General features: G+C 46.0%; 6 non-coding genes across 6 annotated transcripts; all 6 read left to right on the top strand.

Annotated features, from left to right (window-relative positions):
* The first annotated feature begins 11,820 nt into the window (after positions 1–11,820).
* Positions 11,821–11,983, top strand: LOC135013194 (U1 spliceosomal RNA). Its single transcript, XR_010211925.1, has one exon. It is a non-coding gene; the product is annotated as a U1 spliceosomal RNA (small nuclear RNA).
* A 629-nt stretch (positions 11,984–12,612) lies between these two features.
* Positions 12,613–12,776, top strand: LOC135013190 (U1 spliceosomal RNA). Its single transcript, XR_010211923.1, has one exon. It is a non-coding gene; the product is annotated as a U1 spliceosomal RNA (small nuclear RNA).
* Positions 12,777–12,928: 152 nt separating this feature from the next.
* Positions 12,929–13,091, top strand: LOC135013188 (U1 spliceosomal RNA). The gene has a single exon (XR_010211921.1). It is a non-coding gene; the product is annotated as a U1 spliceosomal RNA (small nuclear RNA).
* A 671-nt stretch (positions 13,092–13,762) lies between these two features.
* On the top strand, positions 13,763–13,926 carry LOC135013189 (U1 spliceosomal RNA). The gene has a single exon (XR_010211922.1). It is a non-coding gene; the product is annotated as a U1 spliceosomal RNA (small nuclear RNA).
* A 152-nt stretch (positions 13,927–14,078) lies between these two features.
* LOC135013193 (U1 spliceosomal RNA) lies at positions 14,079–14,241 on the top strand. The gene has a single exon (XR_010211924.1). It is a non-coding gene; the product is annotated as a U1 spliceosomal RNA (small nuclear RNA).
* A 671-nt stretch (positions 14,242–14,912) lies between these two features.
* Positions 14,913–15,076, top strand: LOC135013187 (U1 spliceosomal RNA). The gene has a single exon (XR_010211920.1). It is a non-coding gene; the product is annotated as a U1 spliceosomal RNA (small nuclear RNA).
* The last annotated feature ends 120 nt before the right edge of the window (positions 15,077–15,196 follow it).

Genomic DNA, 15,196 nt, shown 5'->3' with positions numbered 1-15,196 from the left:
GTAGGGCATGCACAATTTTAGTTGCCCTAATGTATTTACAGCCTTCTGGAGATATGGCTTCTGGAACTGAACACAGGATTCTAAATGTGGCTGTACCAAGGACCTATACAGTGGCATTACAGGTTGAGTATCCCTTATCCAAAATGCTTGGGACCAGAGGAATTTTGGATATCGGATTTTTCTGTATTTTGGAATAATTGCATACCATAACGAGATATTATGGTGATGGGACCTAAATCTAAGCACAGAAGGCATTTATGTTTCATATACACCTTATACACACAGCCTGAAGGTCATTTTAGCCAATATTTTTTATAACTTTGTGCATTAAACAAAGTGTGTGTACATTCACAGAATTCATTTATGTTTCATATACACCTTATACACACAGTCTGAAGTTCATTTAATACAATATTTTTAATAACTTTGAGTATTAAACAAAGTTTGTGTACACTGAGCCATCAAAACACAAAGGTTTAACTATCTCAGTCTCACTCAAAAAAGTCCGTATTTCGGAATATTCCGTATTTCGGAATATTTGGATATGGGATACTCAACCTGTATTACTTTTTTCTGCTACTGGTTCTTTAACCTATGCAAACAAGCATCTGACTTGCCTTTCCTATTGCTTTGTTACATTGCTCACCTGAAATAGTAATACTTAGATAGCTTTCCTCTTGCCATTATAATGCCCTTAATATTATAGTTAGCCTTTGCATTTTTGAGACGTGTATGATTTTGCATTTTTTGGCATTAAATGTTGCCATGTTCTTGACCATTCCTCTAGTCCAGGGGCGGAACTGCCAGAGACAACGGAGTCAGTTTCCGCCGGGCTCCAGCCCTAAAGGGGCTTCCTCCATTGCCCCCCGGCTGTTACGTGCCCTTCCTACTAAATAGACAAAGGCGCTACCAGCAGGGTCTCGCAGTTTGTACATTCCATGCCGTAACACCCTTCTTTCCACCTTCACAATGAAGCTATTGGTACTTTGCAAAAAAAAAAAATTATTAGCATTGCAACTCAGCAGATCAATGCAGTGTGCAGCCACACACTCCATATATCTGCTCAGCCACAAAGCTGATTATTTCTTCACAAAGTACAAGGTGAGCTCCAAATAGAATTCTCTAGCTTAGATTATACCTTTCTATGCAAGGGTAAATAGCTCAATTGTTTGACTGCAATGCCACAGGAAATGGTTTGGATCCAAGACAGTGTGACTGAATAATAAAGAAACCTTAAGATGAGTTCATGAATGTTGTATAAGTATTAGTGAGAGAAGGGGTCAGGAGCATGCTAGGCTGCAAAAAATAAGGTAGGCTGCAAGTGAAAGTAATGATCTCCTATATATTTTCCCAGATCTGTCACTCTGTGTGGCTAACTCTGGGGGAAGTCACAGCAATGGGCGGAGACGGCATCTGCAGGACGATACACCAGTGCCAGCAGCAGACCGTAACAAAGTGACAGATCAGGGAGAATATATAGGAGGTAGGGAGGTGGCCATGGTACATGGCTGGCCAAGGGACACTAGCTCATGTACCCCTTTACCACTGAGGCTGGCCACCAAGGATGGACCTGTCACCAGTGCACATGCAATAACCTCTTCTGCTGCCCTCTTTGCAACTCAGATTGCCCAGTGCTCCCCTTTGCTAACAGTCCACAAAGTTTCCCCATCTCACGATCTGCCTCCTCACCCCCACTTTCATCTCTACAGCACACGCGCATATCATACAAGATCCCATCATGCGTACGTAGGTCTGAAATGCAAGAGGGAGGTTGGGGGGAGATTGGCATGCGCCAGCAACACCACACAGCTCACTGTGACCACAGTGGAGAGGCGCTGCAACAGGACAATACACCAACCTCGGAGCAAGGAACTGCGTCGGTCAGGAGGAGAACAATTTCAATAGCATAAAAAGGTTAATGCGTCCCACCCTATGGACACCAGACTCATCAAGTCACTGTTGCCAGAGTCTCATACAATGACTCTGAACCTCTAAGCACACTATTTGACTGTCCACACCCTGCTGTGCCTATTACCCATCTCCTCCACCACCCTCAACACTGACCCACACATCATTCACCCACAAAGATACAATAAAGGTAGTTTGGATAAATTAGCTAAATGAAATGGATTTAACCAATTTATCTAAATGACCATTTTTGGATGTTTTCCAGTGTTTGTGAGCAAATGGTCAATTGTCATTTGCTGCCACATATTAGCATAATTTTGTTTCAACTAGAAAAAAAAAATTGGACAGATAATCTAAGTGTGGATCCAGTTTAAAGGTCCGTATTCACGGCCCGATTTTGGGGAGAGATGTGTGCTGAGCGAACTGCTCAGCACACATCTCTGCCCCCGCTCAGCACAGCGTGATGTGTGCTGAGCGTACGGGGGGGGGGGGGGGCGCTCATTTCACCCCCTGTGTAGGGCATTCTGTGTGTATCCAGTTTAACAGGTGTGAGCATCATACAACTACTGACTTGCGAGTAACTATACAGCAGCTCCATACCTTGTGACTTGAAGAAACACCAGTTAACCCCGGGAATGCTGCAGTCAAAGCAACAATTTCTCTTCTTACATTCCGCTGCACTTATTGTGGGGTAGCCGCAATCCCTTCTGCTGTACGGTTCCACATTACATTGTTTCTTGTCACTTCCTGTTGATGCAGTAAGGAAACATCCAGGAATTACAGCAGCTTAGTTTTTTTTTTTTTTTAACTGGGGCAATTTAGCTAGATCACAGGGCAATTTAGCGCCTTTGGTCCTTTTTTAGGACCAGTTAATCAGACAGTTGAGCAAACTGAAAAACAGCTAACAGGAAATTTCCACTTAAATGGTATTTTCTAATCTTATCTGACCATGACTAAGAATAAAGGATACACAAGATAAACTCTTAGAGCCATGGACCTTATCCATGTTTAAGCTCCATCAAAACTGTAATCAATAGCACTACATGCTCCCACTTTACCACTGTACTATATACTCTACCTGTGTTTTTAAGGTAAAAACACCATTTAACCCCAGTGACACTTGAATTAAAGCAGCAGCCTCTGGAATAGCATTCCTTAGCATTAATCCCAGGAAATCTGCAATCTTCACGCTCTTTGATAGCCATGCTACATTGCTGTTTACTTGGATGGAGCAGAGAGCACAACATCAGGACATAGGAAATATTACAATGCATGATAAGAAAGGTGTGAGCTCTACAGCAAGGCCTCTAACCCTTTGCCAGTGCCAAATACATAGGGCTTAACTCAGATCTGATCACAGCAGCAAATGTATTAGCTAAAACCATGTACACTGCAGGGGGGGGGGGTGTATAATATGTGCAGAGAGAGTTAGATTTTGGTGCGGTGTGTTCAAACTGAAATCTAAATTGCAGTGTAAAAACAAAACAGCCAGTATTTACCCTGCACACAAACAATATAACCCACCTAAATCTCTCTGCAAATGTTATATCTGCCCCCCCCCCAACCCTGCAGTGCACATGGTTTTGCCCACTAGCTAACAAATTTGCTGCATCTGGGAATTACAGCAGCTTAATATTTCTTTTTACAGAAGGTTCAGCAAATTAAATTATTTAGTGAAATACTGTAATCATAACAGTTACAGGGATATTGTAGGTAGATTTATTGTCAGTGGATAAATGTAAAAATTAAACCCTTAGGCATAGTTCCAAAATGCTGTCATTGCAATCCAGATTTTAAGGATATCATGCTTGAGCACAGGTGACTTAATTAGAACTTCGGTCAATGTGAATTAACCATTGGACTCAACCATGGTTATCCTTAAAACCCAGGGGTCTATTTAAGATCGATCTTAATCGATGTTGGGCTTCCAGGTTGAAAAAAAAAACACACATTTACTAACATTTTAAAATTTATATAAAAAATCATCTGTTCGTAAATGCAGTGCACATGGTTTTGCCCAACTGCTAACAAAAATCCTGCTGCGATCAACTCAGAATTACCCCCCATGGCCCTCATTCCGAGTTGTTCGCTCGCAAGCTGCTTTTAGCAGCATTGCACACGCTAAGCTGCCGCCTACTGGGAGTGAATCTTAGCATCTTAAAATTGCGAACGAAAGATTTGCAATATTGCGATAAGACATCTCTGTGCAGTTTCTGAGTAGCTCGAGACTTACTCTGCCAGTGCGATCAGTTCAGTGCTTGTCGTTCCTGGTTTGACGTCACAAACACACCCAGCGTTCGCCCAGACACTCCTCCGTTTCTCCAGCCACTCCCGCGTTTTTCCCAGAAACGGTAGCATTTTTTCCCACACGCCCCTAAAACGGCCTGTTTCCGCCCAGAAACACCCACTTCCTGTCAATCACATTACGATCACCAGAACGATGAAAAAACCGTGAGTAATATTCCTAACTGCATAGCAAATTTACTTGGCGCAGTCGCAGTGTGAACATTGCGCATGCGCATTAAGCGGAAAATCGCTGCCATGCGAAGAAAATTACCGAGCGAACAACTCGGAATGACCACCTATGTGCACTGCAGGGAAGGCAGATTTAACATGTGCAGAGAAAGTTAGATTTGGGTGTGGTGTGTTCAATCTGCAATCTAATTTGCAGTGTAAAAATAAAGCAGTCAGTATTTACCCTGCACAGAAACAAAATAACTCACCCAAATCTAACTCTTTCTGCACATGTTATATCTGCCTCCCCTGCAGTACACATGGTTTTGCCCAACTGCTAACAAAATTCCTGCTGCGATCAACTTGGAATTACCCCCATCGATTGATGTTTTCACACTGCTCGTGTATATAAGACATAGGGCCTAATTCAGTTTGGATCGTAATACGCGTTCCAACCGCAAAAACTATGAAGAGGATGGGGGCATATACGCAGGGTCCATCCTGTGCGTGTGCCTACATTTTCTCCGGGTGCCCCGCAGAAAATGCGAATGCCTCTGCCTGTCAATCAGTAGAGGGCGTACCTTCGCAGGTATATCGCGATCATGAGCCATGTCTCCCATTTTTGTCATTATAGGTGCTCTGTGAGCTGCTGGCCATGCCCCAGCCCCTCTGTCTCCCGTGAATAGAGATTGAGGCTTATTCAGACCAGATCGCTTCAATTTATTTTCACCCAGCGGGCAATTTGGTTTGCACTGCACATGCGTATGCGCCACAATGCGTAAGTGCGACGGTCCGGAGATCACAAGAAGATTGACAAGAAGAGGGTGTTTGTGTGGGTGGCAACTGAATGTTTCTAGGGAGTGTCCGGAAAAACACTGGAGGGACCCGGCGTTTTGTGGGAGGATTTGTGACGTCACCTCAATGGCTGAGTAAGTGCTGAGCTGTGCAGCTCTTGTGCACATGTGATCACACACCTGCACAGCAAATTTTCCCTTCCGCTGTAGGCGACAACTACCTGATTACAGGGATGCAAAAAACACACCCTAGCGATCAGGTCTGAATTACCCACAATGTGCATATTTGCAGAGCAACAAGCTACAGGGAGCCTTCCACCCCCCCACCCCTTTCCCATGGGAAGGGGGGGGGGTTGTTTGGGTTAGCTGGACATTCCCCAAAAAAGTGACTGTCCTGCAAAAATTGGGATAGTTGGGAGGTATGTTCAAATACATTTATTGTTTTGCATGCAGGGTAAATACTGGCTTCTTTGACATTTAGCCACAAATGCTGCACAGCTGAATTACAGTATTACACTGCAATTAACAGTTATGCTAGGACATTCCCCCTCCCAAATCTACCTCTCTCTGCATGTTACATCTGTCCCACAGTGGCGTGCGGTGAGGTCAGTGGCTAGTGAGGCACTACAGCCATAATGTCCGCCGAATCCTGCCGATGACCCTTAGCCAATGCCCGCTACTGCCTCTGAGCCGATACCCGCTGCCACCGCCAATGGCTTACAAACTCGCCCACAATCAACTGACCCAGCCCTCCACCACTAATTTCTATCTCAGTCCGATGCCGCCAATGCCCGCTGCCTGCCTGCTCATTGTTCTCGTTATATATTATAAATTTTTAAAGAAAAAAAAAATGAGTGTTTGGGACTGGGAAGGGTGAGGGAGGAGGACATGAATGCAATTTTGTTGTCCAGGGCTTCCATTAACTTAAAGGAGAAGGGTCTGAATGGGTTAAAAAAATGCGTGAGGTCCCCCCTCCTTAGTATAACCAGCCTCGGGCTCTTTGAGCCGGTCCTGGTTATTTAAATACTGGGGGAAAAATTGGACAGGGGTTCCCCGTATTTAGACAACCAGCACCGGGCTCTTAGACCGGTCCAGGTTCCAAAAATACGTGGGACAATAGATGTAGGGGTCCCCCATATTTTTAAAACCAGCACCGGGCTCCACTAGCCAGAGAGATAATGCCACAGCCGGGGGACACTTTTATGTAGGTCCCTGCGGCCCTGGCATTACCCCTCCAACTAGTCACCCCTGGCCGGGGTTCCCTGGAGGAGTGGGGACCCCTTAAATCAAGAGGTTCCTCCCCTCGAGGCACCCAAGGGCCAGGGGTGAAGCCCGAGGCTGTCCCCAGCACCCCTGGGTGGTGGGTGCCGGGCTGATAGCCATGTGTGTAAAAAAAGAATATTGTTTTTTCGTTGTGGAACTACAAGGCCCAGCAAGCCTCCCCCGCTTGCTGGTACTTGGAGAACCTCAAGTACCAGCAGGCGGGGAAATAACGGGCTTGCTGGTACCTGTAGTTCTACAACAACACAAAATACCCAAATAAAAACACAAACACACACAGCGTGACAGTAAAATTATTGAGACAGGCTGTAGCATGTGGGTGCATGTAACCCTATAAAAGTGATGGATTGGGTGACTATTACAATACCCACTGTTGCTGTCTGAAAAATGATGGATTTATAGATTGCTCTGCCGAGACATGTTTTTTTCTAAAATGCACCACAGGTATGGATGGATAGTATACTTGACGACACAGAGGTAGGTAGAGCAGTGGCCTACTGTACCGTACTGCTATATATTATATTATTTATTATTATTATTATCCTTTATTTATATGGCGCCACAAGGGTTCCGCAGTGCCCAATTACAGAGTACATAAACAAATAATCAAACAGGAAAACAGCAACTTACAGTTGACGACAATATAGGACAAGTACAGGGTAAATAAACATAGCTACATCAGCAGATGACACTGGAATAAGTATCAGGTGGCAGAAGACTGCTGGATTTGGTGCAGCTGAAGATTATTAAAGTAAGAAAAGAGTAAGCACATGAGGGAAGAGGGCCCTGCTCGTGAGAGCTTACATTCTAAAAGGGAGGGGTAGACAGACAGGGGTGAGACAGATGGGGTACATAGAGAGCATGGAACAGAGGTTTAGGATGAGATTTGGCTGGGTTTGGTGAAGAAGTGGGTCTTGAGAGCCCGTTTGAAGTTTTGTAGAGAGGTGGAGAGTCTGAGGGGGAGAGGTAGGGAATTCCAGAGAAGTGGTGCAGCACGTGAAAAATCTTGGAGGTAGGAGTGGGAGGAAGTAATCCGTAGGCAGGAGAGTCGGTGTGCATTAGCAGAGCGAAGAGGACGGGTGGGAGTGTAAAGCGAGATAAGATCAGAGATGTAGATGGGAGAGGAGTGGGTGAGGGCTTTGTAAGCAAGTGTGAGAAGCTTGAAATGGATTCTGAAAGGGAAGGGGAGCCAGTGAAGGACTAGTAAGAGAGGAGAGGTGGACGTAGTGCGTTTGGTGAGGAAAATGAGCCGGGCAGCAGCATTGAGGATAGATTGGAGTGGAGAGAGGTATTTGTCAGGAATGCCAGTCAGGAAGAGATTACAGCAGTCCAGTCTGGAGATGACCAGTGAGTGGATAAGAGTCTTAGTAGCATCCTGGGTCAGAAAAAGTCTGATCCTGGAAATATTTTTTAGATGAAAACGGCAGGTTTGTGAGAGGTGCTGAATGTGTGGTTTGAAGGAGAGGGAGGAGTCAAGGATTACTCCAAGACAGCGCGCTTGGGGGGTAGAGGAGATAGTAGTGCCATCAATAGATAATGAGATTGTAGGAGGTGAGATTATGCGGGAGGGAGGGAAGATGATCAGCTCGGTCTTAGACATGTTAAGTTTAAGAAAGCGCTGGGACATCCAGGAAGAGATAGCAGAGAGACAGTTGAAGATACGAGTGAGGAGAGTAGGGGAGAGGTCTGGAGAGGAAAGATAGATTTGAGTGTCATCAGCATAGAGATGATATTGGAAACCAAAAGAACTAATGAGCTTACCTAGTGAGGACGTATAGAGAGAGAAGAGAAGAGGACCAAGGACAGAACCTTGGGGTACCCCTACAGTTAGTGGAAGTGAGGGGGAGGTGGAGTCATGAGAGGAGACAGAGAATGAACGGTCAGAAAGGTAGGACGACAACCAAGAGAGGGCAGTGTTACGCAGACCAATGGAGTGAAGGATTTGCAGTAGGAGAGGATGGTCCACAGTGTCAAAAGCAGCAGAGAGATCAAGTAGAATAAGTAGAGAGTAGTGTCCCTTAGATTTAGCAGCATGGAGGTCATTGCATACTTTTGTAAGGGCAGTTTCAGTGGAGTGGAGAGGACGGAAGCCAGACTGGAATGGGTCAAGCAGTGAGTGTGAGGAAAGAAAGGAAGTAAGGCGGTTGTAGACAATACGCTCAAGGAGTTTGGAGGCAAAAGGGAGGAGAGAGATGGGTCGGTAGTTGGAGAGAGTGTTTGGATCAAGGGTAGGTTTTTTAAGAATAGGAGAGATGAGAGCGTGCTTGAAGGCAGAGGGGACAGTGCCTGATGAGAGGGAGAGATTGAGAAGGTGGGAAAGATGGGAACAAGCAGAAGAAGAGAGGTGGCAAAGGAGGCGGGAGGGGATAGGGTCAAGTGGGGAGGTGGTGAGGGGACAGGAATGAATGAGGGCCATGACTTCCTCTCCAGATGCATGGGAGAAAGATGACAGAGTTGGTGCGAGGGATGGGGAGGGTTGGTAAGGGATGGGAGAAGGCTGGTTACTGATAGTCTGGTGTGATGTGATGTCCTGACGTATGGAGTCAATTTTGGATGTGAAGTAAGTGGCAAAGTCAAGAGCAGAGAGTGAGGAAGGGAGACGAGGTGGAGGTGGGCAGAGGAGTGAGTTGAGAGTGGCAAAGAGGCGCCGGGGGTTGGAAGACTGGGAGGAGATGAGGTTCTTGAAGTATGACTGTTTAGCAAGAGAAAGGGCAGCACTGAAGGATGAGAGCATAAGTTTGAAATGGAGGAAGTCTGCCTTAGAGCGTGATTTCCTCCAGTGTCGCTCAGCAGTACATGAGCATTTTTGCAGATATCTGGTGCATTTGGTGTGCCAGGGTTGAGGTGTTAATTTGCAAGGGTGAATAGTGGTTGGTGGAGCAACAGAGTCAAGAGCAGAAGTAAGGGAAGCATTGTATGTGGAAGTGGCTTGTTCAGGGCATGAGAGAGAGAGAATAGGAGAGAGAAGTGAGTCAAACAGGGAGGAAAGGAATGTGGTGTCAATAGCTTCAATGTTACGCTTAGTGATGGTAGCCTTAGGAGGTAGAGATGGGGAAGTCGAGAGAGATAGGTTGAAGGAGAGCAGGTGGTGGTCAGAGAGGGGAAATGGGGAGTTGGAAAAATCAGAAATATCACAGCGGTGAGTGAAGACCAGATCCAGTGAGCTCCCATTCACATGGGAGGGTGAGGAGGTCCACTGGGAGAGACCAAGTGAAGAGGTGAGGTTAAGGAGTTTAGAGGCAGGGGATTGTGTGGGGATGTCAATAGGGATGTTGAAATCGCCTAGGATAATGGTGGGAATGTCAGAAGAGAGGAAGTGAGGAAGCCAGTAAGCAAAGTTGTCGATGAATTTGGAAGCAGTGCCAGGGGGGCGGTAAATGACAGCTACTCTAAGATGGACTGGTTGGAAGAGGCATATGGCGTGGACCTCAAATGTAGAGAATATAAGGGATGGTTCTGGTGGTATGAGTTGGTAGGAGTAACTAGAAGGTAAAAGGACCCCAACACCACCCCCATGGCGACCCCCAGGTCGGGGTGTGTGTGTGAATGTAAGGCCCCCAGCAGAGAGAGCAGCAGCAGAAGTAGTGTCAGAGGGCATAATCCAAGTTTCAGTAATGGCTAGTAGGTGTAGGGAGTTGGAAATGAAAAGGTCATGAGTGGGGACCAGTTTGTTACAAACAGATCTGGCATTCCAGAGGGCACAGGATAGGGGGTATGAGTTTGTGGGAGAGATGTGAATTAGATTTTCAAGGTATGAAATGAGTCAAAAGCGTAGATAAAGTGGGTGCAGAAATGTATTTGGAGTGTAAGAAATGAAAGGATTGTGAGAGGTTTAAGAAGCAATGGTAATTATGTTAGATGTTTTAAGTGTTTGCAGGTAAAATTGCATTGGTGCAGCTGTGCTTAAAAAACAAAATTACAATAATACAGATACAGGCATTTGTAGGTGAAATGGATGGTTTATGAAATGTCCAAGTAAGGTAGTTCTGTGCTATGTAATCAGATGCAACAATCAGGAGGTGAGTGATCTGAGGAGTAAGTGACTCACATTTGTTATTAGTTCTTCAGTTTTCTTTGTTTTGTTAGATTGGTGTGCTTCTGTTTTCCTTCTTTTTCACTTCGATTGAACGCTGACTGAACACTGCTGTTATGTGTCAATTTTATCACGCTTTGATAAAAATGCACGCTTAGATCAATAAATGCACAGCCAAATGGCTTTGCACAGCCTACACCATTGGACTTAAGTAGAAGACTATTACAAGTGAAACCAATAATTGAAATCTGTAACCACACCCCACCCCCTCAAATGCCAGGCAATAAATTACCTTAAAAACAACAACCAGGCATTCCACAAAGATTAAACTGGGTCTATATCATTCAAAACTTTAAAAAAGTACTTAAAAATCACATACTATGCAATAATGTTTCAATTTGCATTACCCAGCAGAATTAGCTTTGCATATATAGATATAGTGCAGCAGAATATATTGGTGGTTGTAGTCAATTGTAATTACCTGTAGGTGACAAGAAGAGAAGAAACGTCAATTCACAATCGATATCAGCTGAAGATAAATTAACGCTGATTGAACGCTGCTGTTATGTGTCAATTTTATCACGCTTTGATAAAAATGCACGCTTGGATCAATAAATGCACAGCCAAACGGCTTTGCACAGCCTACACCATTGGACTTAAGTAGAAGACTATTACAAGTGAAACCAATAATTGAAATCTGTAACCACACCCCACCCCCTCAAATGCCAGGCAATAAATTACCTTAAAAACAACAACCAGGCATTCCACAAAGATTAAACTGGGTCTATATCATTCAAAACTTTAAAAAAGTACTTAAAAATCACATACTATGCAATAATGTTTCAATTTGCATTACCCAGCAGAATTAGCTTTGCATATATAGATACAGTGCAGCAGAATATATTGGTGGTTGTAGTCAATTGTAATTACTCAGCAGAATTAGCTTTTCATATATAGATATAGTGCAGCAGAATATATTGGTGGTTGTAGTCAATTGTAATTACCCAGCAGAATTAGCTTTGCAAATATAGATATAGTGCAGCAGAATATATTGGTGGTTGTAGAAAATGCGAATGCCTCTGCCTGTCAATCAGTAGAGGGCGTACCTTCGCAGGTATATCGCGATCATGAGCCATGTCTCCCATTTTTGTCATTATAGGTGCTCTGTGAGCTGCTGGCCATGCCCCAGCCCCTCTGTCTCCCGTGAATAGAGATTGAGGCTTATTCAGACCAGATCGTTTCAATTTATTTTCACCCAGCGGGCAATTTGGTTTGCACTGCACATGCGTATGCGCCACAATGCGCAGGGGGGTACCCGAGCAGCGACCCTCCCCAGCTCTAGCCCAACTCCTACTTACCTGCCAGGTGAGATACTATGATCATGTAGGTGCTTCTCCCAGGGCAAGGCTCACCCATTGCACTCTGGGTGTGCTGCCCCTGTGATTTCCCCAAATGTTGGAAACTTGACTGCATAATTTGTGTTTCCCCTGGTCGGCTCTCGTATAATTCAGATCTCTTTGTCTCAGGTCTCTCTCCAGCCTAGTTTGCTGTCTGTTTCCACTTCTCTTTTCTTGAGCCGCTCCCTTCTATGCCTTCCAACACACAATGCAAACTTCAGGTAGTGCTGCAGGGCCCTCACCCTTTTAACTGCCTCACAGAGCAGCTCTGGAGCTGTTACAGTGCCCAGCTGCTGCAGAGAAATCAGCTTGAATGCTTCAGGGGCTGGGGCATTGCCAACATGAGCCCCACACCGAAGGAGGGTGGGGGTGTTTAATGCGAACTAAGGGTCATCCAAGCGCTGCAAAAGGCCGCCATGCCCTGCATACCCCTTTTCTCTTTTCATATGCAGATGAGGGTTCCAGCCAACTTTGGCCCACTGCTTGGATGACATCACCATATGCAAATCCATCTGCTGTAGGCCTTCCCCCAGGAATGCTTGCACTAGTTGTTGCATTTGGTTTGTTGTTTGGGGGTGCTTCAGTATTAGGCAGCCTTCTGCCCTCCCATGTTCATCTGAAAATATGTGTTCTCCCTGCAGTTGTTGTCCCCAGATGAGAGTTCCCTTGTGCTGCCTCAGTTGAATCTCCTTTACTTGACAGAGATGTGCCTGAGCAGCGGCCCTCCCCAGCCCTATCTCAAATCATACTTATTTTGCATAGGAGATACCATGGTCAAGAAGATTGTTCTCCCAGGGTGAGGGTCATTCATTGCATTCTGGGTATGCTGACCCCTGTGATTTCCCCAAATGTGGGAAACTTGGCTGCATTATTTGTAGTAGTGGGGGACTGTGTTTGTGCTTTCCTCTGGTCAGCTCTGGTAAAAGTCAGATTTTTTTGTCTCATTTCTTCCTCTAGCCTTATTCTTCTTTTGAGAGTTCCCTTGTGCTGCCTCAGTTGGATCTCCTTCACTTGACAGAAGGGTGCTTGAGCAGCGACCCTCCCCAGCTATAGCCCAACTCCTACTTACCTGCCAGGTTAGATACTATGATCATGAAGCTGCTTCTCCCAGGGCAAGGCTCACCCATTGCACTCTGGGTGTGCTGCTCCTGCGATTTCCCCAAATGTGGGACACTTGACTGCATAATTTGTGTTTCCCCTGGTCGGCTCTCGTATAATTCAGATCTCTTTGTCTCAGGTCTCTCTCCAGCCTAGTTTGCTGTCTGTTTCCACTTCTCTTTTCTTGAGCCGCTCCCTTCTATGCCCTTGCGCACTATCCTGACTTCTCCCGTCTGCTTACTTTGTGCCTTCCAATGCACAATGCGAACTACAGGTAGTGCTGCAGGACCCACACCCTTTTACTTGCCTTACAGAGCAGCTCTGGAGCTGTTACAGTGCCCAGCTGCTGCAAGAAATCAGCTTGAATGCTTCAGGGGCTGGGGCATTGCCAACATGAGCCCCACACCGAAGGAGGGTGGGGGTGTTTAATGCGAACTAAGGGTCATCCAAGCGCCACAAAAGGCCGCCATGCCCTGCATACCCCTTTTCTCTTTTCATATGCAGATGAGGGTTCCAGCCAACTTTGGCCCACTGCTTGGATGACATCACTGTATGCAAATCCGTCTTCTGCAGACCTTCCCCCAGGAATGCTTGTACTAGTTGTTGCATTTGGTTTGTTGTTTGGGGGTGCTTCAGTATTAGGCAGCCTTCTGCCCTCCCATGTTCATTTGAAAATATGTGTTCTCCCTGCAGTTGTTGTCCCCAGATGAGAGTTCCCTTGTGCTGCCTCAGTTGAATCTCCTTTACTTGACAGAGATATGCCTGAGCAGCGGCCCTCCCCAGCCCTATCCCAAATCATACTTATTTTGCATAGGAGTTACCATGGTCATGAAGATTGTTCTCCCAGGGTGAGGTTCATTCATTGCATTCTGGGTATGCTGACCCCTGTGATTTCCCCAAATGTGGGAAACTCGACTGCATTATTTGTGGTAGTGGGGGACTGTGTTTGTGCTTTCCTCTGGTCAGCTCTGGTAAAAGTCAGATTTCTTTGTCTCAGATCTTCCTCTAGCCTTGTTCTTCTTTCGAGAGTTCCCTTGTGCTGCCTCAGTTGGATCTCCTTCACTTGACAGGGGGGTGCCCGAGCAGCGACCCTCCCCAGCTCTAGCCCAACTCCTACTTACCTGCCAGGTGAGATACTATGATCAGGAAGGTGCTTCTCCCAGGGCAAGGCTCACCCATTGCACTCTGGGTGTGCTGCTCCTGCGATTTCCCCAAATGTGGGACACTTGACTGCATAATTTGTGTTTCCTCTGGTCGGCTCTCGTATAATTCAGATCTCTTTGTCTCAGGTCTCTCTCCAGCCTAGTTTGCTGTCTGTTTCCACTTCTCTTTTCTTGAGCCGCTCCCTTCTATGCCCTTGCGCACTATCCTGACTTCTCCCGTCTGCTTACTTTGTGCCTTCCAACGCACAATGCGAACTACAGGTAGTGCTGCAGGGCCCACACCCTTTTAGTTGCCTTACAGAGCAGCTCTGGAGCTGTTACAGTGCCCAGCTGCTGCAAGAAATCAGCTGGAATGCTTCAGGGGCTGGGGCATTGCCAACATGAGCCCCACACCGAAGGAGGGTGGGGGTGTTTAATGCGAACTAAGGGTCATCCAAGCGCAGCAAAAGGCCGCCATGCCCTGCATACCCCTTTTCTCTTTTCATATGCAGATGAGGGTTCCAGCCAACTTTGGCCCACTGCTTGGATGACATCACTGTATGCAAATCCGTCTTCTGCAGACCTTCCCCCAGGAATGCTTGTACTAGTTGTTGCATTTGGTTTGTTGTTTGGGGGTGCTTCAGTATTAGGCAGCCTTCTGCCCTCCCATGTTCATTTGAAAATATGTGTTCTCCCTGCAGTTGTTGTCCCCAGATGAGAGTTCCCTTGTGCTGCCTCAGTTGAATCTTCTTTACTTGACAGATATATGCCTGAGCAGCGGCCCTCCCCAGCCCTATCCCAAATCATACTTATTTTGCATAGGAGATACCATGGTCATGAAGATTGTTCTCCCAGGGTGAGGTTCATTCATTGCATTCTGGGTATGCTGACCCCTGTGATTTCCCCAAATGTGGGAAACTCGACTGCATTATTTGTGATAGTGGGGGACTGTGTTTGTGCTTTCCTCTGGTCAGCTCTGGTAAAAGTCAGATTTCTTTGTCTCAGATCTTCCTCTAGCCTTGTTCTTCTTTCGAGAGTTCCCTTGTGCTGCCTCAGTTGGATCTCCTTCACTTGACTGGGGGGTGCCCG

Source organism: Pseudophryne corroboree, unplaced genomic scaffold, assembly GCF_028390025.1.
Source record: "Pseudophryne corroboree isolate aPseCor3 unplaced genomic scaffold, aPseCor3.hap2 scaffold_2676, whole genome shotgun sequence".
NCBI classification, from domain to species: Eukaryota; Metazoa; Chordata; class Amphibia; order Anura; family Myobatrachidae; genus Pseudophryne; species Pseudophryne corroboree.
Note: the sequence above shows the minus strand (reverse complement) of the source record. Positions and strands in the feature narration are given on the sequence as shown.